Source organism: Erithacus rubecula (assembly GCF_903797595.1).
Source record: "Erithacus rubecula genome assembly, chromosome: 17".
Lineage (NCBI taxonomy): Eukaryota > Metazoa > Chordata > Aves > Passeriformes > Muscicapidae > Erithacus > Erithacus rubecula.
The window spans coordinates 13,220,590-13,227,127 of NC_136669.1; the positions used below are offsets into that span (position 1 = coordinate 13,220,590).

The 6,538-nt window shown below is 45.7% G+C and overlaps 1 long non-coding RNA gene across 1 annotated transcript; it reads left to right on the forward strand.

Moving 5' to 3' along the window:
* Positions 1-157: 157 nt before the first annotated feature.
* LOC306809227 lies at positions 158-6,526 on the forward strand. The gene is made up of 3 exons (XR_013776196.1): positions 158-291; positions 405-522; positions 6,427-6,526. It is a non-coding gene; the product is annotated as an uncharacterized lncRNA (long non-coding RNA).
* The last annotated feature ends 12 nt before the right edge of the window (positions 6,527-6,538 follow it).

Sequence of the window (6,538 nt, forward strand, 5' to 3'; positions counted from 1 at the left end):
GTTCCCGCCCCCCCCACCTTCCCCTTCCCCTCATGAGGGCGGGAGCTCCTCCCGCTCCGTCGGCGCGGCCGAGGGCTCCGGGGCAATGCTGCTCCTCCCCAGAACAAACGCCTCTCCCCGGCGGGGCGGTGGCGTCTGCTGAGGCGAACCTGCCACCACGTCCCGTCTCACGGCCCCAGCGAGCCCGGCCCCGGCCGTGAGGGGCACGTAAAGCAAGAACGGGGAGGGCGTTTGGTACCGCCTGTCACTGAGGCGAGTGGCCAGAACACCACCGAAAGACGAGAGCATATGGTACAGCACGGCTCGTTTGTATTTTTAAGGAATTCCAATGTATAGAAATCAATCTATCCATAGAATTATAAATCTGCCATTTAAAATCACTCGTCTCCACCTTAAATCGTCAGGCACACTTGTGGCGGCTGTGCAGCTGCAGCTGAAGCGCGTTACAATTATAATGTTTTGGGGTTGTAATCAATGCTGTGCTGCTCATGTGGAAATTGATAGAAACGCTGAAATTTCAAGGTGAGCAGTAGCATAGCTCAAACTTTTCCCAAGCTTTTCTGTCAGAAGACTATTGCCTTTTTAATTTGTACTTTTTTTCTGCCTGGAGTTGAGCAGGAAAACAAGTGCTCTTTTCCACCTACATTTAGCTCCAGCTCAGGATTCAACTAAGTCAGGATCAACAATAATTTCCTCCAAATCATTAGCTAATTGTGGCCAGAGGTTTGCAGGTGTAAAATCACCTGAGATGGGGTGGGAGGGCTCATACACTGCATCTGCATTTTGCATGATTGAAATGACAATTTTGATGTTGAAATCACGTTTTCTTTCTCAATGCTCAGTCTGGCTGTGGCAAGAACCAAAATTTCTCCTGAGCAACACTTCGCAACAGGCCAAGAGGCAGAGGAAAGAGGTTTGGTGTTGCACAGAACACACTGGAGCTTCAAAAACATCAAGACAGACACTTCACTAATAACTACAAATCAGTTCTAATGGTGGACAATATGATGTCTCCTTTACACATAACATTGTCACATAATTACATCTCACTCCATAATCTGGCATCATCAAAAGAACCTGAGGCTGTTTGGAAATATTAAGGAAAAAGAATCAAGTGCAACTTTTAGAATGAAATAAGCTCTTGAGGCACTGTGAGTTCTCAATTCCAGCAAAGCAATTTAAGTTTTAATCTGTTCAAACAATTTTAGCTGGAAACCCTTGAATTTTAAGCAAAGAATGGTTATTTTGGCAGAACTGAGGGGTGCATTTTCTGCAGTGAATCTCCTCCTGAGATGCAACGTGCCCCTGTCAGTGCAAAACTGATGTGAAGAAATGCTTTGGTTTGTGTCTTTCAACACTTCTGCTGGTTTATTCAAGTTCTTGTTCAAGTTGCTGCACTGATGGGAATTAGGAGTCCTCTGAAGAAAATCCTGCAAGAACTTGCAAGTGCCTGTTGCACAAACAGACTGAAAATCCTCTAGTTCTGAACCAAGGTACAGCAGCCACACCAAGGCACAGGAACATCTCTATGCACAATGCCCTAAACTGAACTCAAAAGCCAGAGGAATTGTGGTATTCCCAAAAGAAGTGGCACTTAATGGTGCATCCTGGCTACCAAATGGGCATCTTTTCACATGACATTTCAAGGCCATTGCTAAAGGCAACAGGGACGTGGTTCTCAGGTCTCTATTTGTGCCCAACATCAGCTGGAGGATGCAGCCTCAGTGACAGGTACAGTGAGGAGAAGCAAAATCAGGCTGCTGATCTGAGGCAGACTGGACTTGCACTCCCAGTTTTTTAATATTTCATTTTCCTCTCCCCCAGGGAACTGCTGTGTATCAGATATAGCTCAGGGCTCCAGTGTTTTAGGCTCCAGAATGAAAATTTTGGCTTAACTTAACCCCTGAATCACAACTGTGTAGATGCTGAACTAGCAGCACTTGGGATCCATGCTGTGAGAGGCAGGATATTTATTGTCACACTGTGGCTTTGTCTCTGCAGAGAACAACGATTATGGGACTTGTGAACATTATTGCTGACATGGAAAGGTTTTCAAAATAACTGCTAGGATTTGCTGTGCAGTGGGATTTATAGTAAATATGATTATCTACATATCTATGAATACACAAATTGCATATTATACAGAATGTACACATTCATCCCCAGTGTGCTGCAGTCAGCATTGCTCAAAATTTGTTTCACTTTCTCTCTGCTCAATTTAAGAGCTCAGTTTAAGAGCAGGTCCCTTGCTTTCTGTGAAGACTTGTAACACTGGTGGCTCTTTGGCACCTTCAGATTAACTTTTTTAAGCTTTTCATACAAATTGATTTAGTTCAGGTCAGCAGTGGTCAGAGAAGCAGCCACTGAGGCCAATTCCAATGAGGAAAGTTTGGGTTTGCATTAATTTATTGTGTTCATCTTCCTTCAGCATGACAGAGCTTAGTGCAAACTCAGCACATAGCCTTGAAAGGGCCAAACAGAAAAATGCAGCATTTTCCTCAAGAGCAGCTTGGTTTGGTTTCCTCTCAAGTGTGAATTTTGGGATGGTACAAACCACTACATCCATCTCCTCTTGTAAGCCTGCCAGGGAAACAAGAGTGTTTCCCTTCAGTAACTCACATGGCACGAGTTTGAGTGGAATAAACCAAAATTCATCTGGTTCTCCTGGGAAGTGAAATGAAGTGAAAGGATTTAGCATTTCCAAGAAGAATCACCATCATTCAGCCAGGGCACTGGGCATAGAATCTCTCAACACATTACAAATATAGTTCCCAATCTAATCTCTGTCCTTTGATTTCCTGAAGCATGTTGCAAGATAACTTTGTGCACTTGTTTTTTAACATACCTGCTGAACTACTTGGAACAGAACAAATCCAGGGAGAGGCATCAGTGAAACCAAACTGCAGCTGAATCTCCCTCTGCCTCCTGCCACAGCTCTGACTTCCCATGTTTCATAGGATTTCATGTGGCACACTTCCATGAAGGACTGGTTCTGGACTGGGTTTTAATCCCAGTTAACCCTGGTTTAGTTGGGCTGCAGAAGGAGAACAAGCTCTGCTTGGCTCCTCACACTGCTTTTGGATCAGCTGACCCCAAATCCCCTGCAGATCCTATCATGACACTTGGGATAACATTGGATGGATGTTTAATGGACAGCTCATTACAATGCCTTTTGCCACATGGATTTAAAAAGAGGAGCAAACTCTGCTCCTTTCCCTAATTTTTCATCTTTCCTGCTGCTGTAAATAGATTTAACAATGAGACCATCAGGAGTCTTTACAAATTTAAGCATTTAAGCCTTTGGTCCCTGTGCTCCTGCCAGCTCTTCCATTTCAGCCAGCACTTATAGCAGACTTTACTTATTCCCCCTTGTTTGCATGTCAAACAAGTTCCAGGAGGGATGTGATGGGAAGGATCTTGTGAGTTTAGATTAAATTCTTGCTGGAAGGAGCTCCAGCACCAAGGAACACCATTTATCCTGGGAGAATGGGGAAGTCAGTGTCCAGGCAGAGAAAATCCTCTCCTGGCCTGGGCTGCATGGAACCACAGCATCAGCCATGAAGTGCCCCAGGGAAGGTGAAGTGTGAAGAGGGAGGTAACAGAATAACAAAATATTTTTTTTTTCATGGAAGAAAATCTTCCTGCTGATGAAAGGAGAGGGAAACCCATGTTTCACTCACTCCAGAAGCATCTGGAGGTGAGCAGTACTGAGTAGAGAACAAGATAGATTTTAGCATCCTTTTCTTCCCAAACCATAGGGGAGCTGGAAAGGACTTAGTACAGGATAATTCCAATAAGCAACTAAGCTTCCACAGATTCTCTGAAATGCCAGGAATTTTTGAACCCAGGAGCTACTGGAAAACAACATGATTTCAATGGATGAGTTTGGGCATACATGGAACTGCCCTGGGAAGAACTTTCAGCTGAGCAGGGTGTTAGGCAGAGCCTCTTGAAGGTGCTGTAAGTTTGTGCTTACTGCCTCATCCAAATCCTGCAGGTACTTTTTTGAATGGATCTTGGACGGGTGTGTTTCACTTGGTGCTGGGATTCTGGAGTCCTGTGCTGTGTCCTTAATGCAGATTGACTGTGTCTCTTAAGGAAATCTATTTAAGCTCCATGCAGACCTTATTTGTACAGTAAGAGTAATTCTGACTTACTTCACAAGAGCAGGAGGATTAATTAATAACTGCAGAAGTGCTAAACATTATTAATGGCTCCCAAGTTTTCTTCTCTTGGAAACAGTGGCCATTTCTCCCAGAATGTTTTAAACAGTTGCTGCTCAAGGAGCTAAGATTGCAGATTCCTGGCTTGTGGTTTGTCCATAAATCACAGACCTGGAGCCTGCCCAAGACACTCTCGATGGCCTCAGCAGGAAGTCTGGACAAGAGAAAACTGTTCTCAGTCTGGCCCTGTGAACCACTTTATGGCCAGTCCAGCCTCAACATCCCACGCCAGGCGTGAGGGGGATTCTGTCCAAGTCTAAAAGCATGAGGTCTCTGGAATGTCCCTTCAAACTGGATTTCACTCCCCATAAATATATTCCATCTTCTACCCTGGAGAATGTAGGTTTGACTACCTCCCCACAAAAACCCAGGAATCTAACACAAGATAAAGTCAGGCAGCTGTAAATAAGATCCCAGAAAAAAATCAAATCCAGTAGATCAATTTTCTGCCCAAAGCAGCATTGCTTATGTCCAGAGAACTATTTACCAAAGAGCCTCTGTTACCTTTTCAGACACAGAATCATAGTGCAGACACCAGCTTTAGAGCAACTTTTCCTGTGTTCCTATCACCACTTCAGTTTGTGTTCATCAACATGATGCCATACATCCACTTTTTCCCACTAGGATCTGCTCTGTTAGCCAGGAATATCATCCTCACACACCAGCATTCCCTGCATGTGTTTGCAAAATGAGAGGGAAAGCTGAGTCCCAGAGGTGAGGATCCAGTGTGATAGAATGTGTGAGATTTGGGCCAAAGCACCCTCCTGATCCTGCTGCTGTGGCTCCTTCCTGCATCCCAGGACCATCACACCTCTCAGCATGTTTGATGGGCACAGGGACACACAGGGTAGGTGTGTGCTCCAGTAACAAACATCTTCTTTGGCCTTTTGGTCACAAATCCTTCATGGCAAAAGATGAGCACCTGAAGGGCTGCTGGGATTCTGGGAGGATTCTCAGGATGTGTCAGGCAGTTCATGTCCAGCTCACTCCAAGCACACTCTGCTCCTCAGTGCAGCAAAGGTTACAAACCAGCATCCAGCCTCAGCTCAGGCATTGTATCAACACTGCTATTTTCAGGCACTTTATCAGGTGTGCAGCTTGCACGATACCACACTCACCTGCTGTGCTGCTCACAGCACAAATCACCAAAGGTTTTCATTGCTTCAGTCCATGTTACAATCACAGAATTGTTTGGCTTGGAAAAGATTCTGAAGTCCAACCATTAATGTAGCACTAGCCCAAGTGCCACATCCACATGTCTTTTGAATCTCTCCAGGGATGGTGACTCTGCCACTGCTCTGGGCAGCTGTGCCACTGCCTGACCACCCTTTCAGTAATTTTCCCAATGTCCAATCTGAACCTGTCTTGGCACAACTCGAGGCTGTTCCTCTCATCCTGTCCCTGTTCCCTGAGGGTAGAATCTGACCCCCTCAGCTGTCCTCTCCTGTCAAGGAGTTGTGCAGAGCCAGAAGGTTCCCCCTGAGCCTCCTTCTCTCCAGGCTGAGCCCCTTTCCCAGCTCCCTCAGCCCCTCCTGGTGCTCCAGCCCCTTCCCCAGCTCTGTTACCTTCTGTGAACATGCTCCAGCCCCTCAGTGTCTTTCTTGTGAGGGGCCCAGGATTGCCCTCAGGACTGGAGGTGCCTTATCAGTACCCAGCACACGGGGACAGTCACTGCCCTGGTCCTGCTGGCCACAGTGTTCCTGACAGGATGTATCACCAGCACTGTAGGATGGAGAAATTGGCTCCTTGATTGTCTCAGCACCCTCTAAGCTGTCACCATTTTTTTCCTCTTCTGCATCTGAATGAAATAAGTGATAATAAAATTTCTCAAATGGTCCTCCCCCAAGCAGCAGGATTTTTTTCTCTTCTGTGCACAGCCAGGTTTCCTGTATCTTAAAGAGCTGAAGTTGTCCTGTTCAGCAGAGCATTCAAAGAGTTAACCAAATCCAGTCCCAGCATCTTAATCTGGCAATTTAAAGATAAGCTAAACAAATACCAAGGCTGCTCAGAGCCCCACTGAGCAGGAGAAAGGATTCTTATAAACCATTTTCATGGTGTGAAGCAGACACACAGAGGGAATCTACATGGCAGTTCTGTCTGAACAGCCACTGCTCCTTGATTCCAACCAAGGACAGCATCCCATTTCCAGAGACAAAACTATTTGCTATTCCTGCTTTCCCTCTACCCTCTGTTGTTTTCACAGCTCTCTTGCCACCACGTCCAATACTGGATGCCCTGAAGAACCAAACAGCATCTAAAGAGAGACCAACCAGCATCACCAGCTGGAAGACATAAAGACCAACAAAACGAGGAGA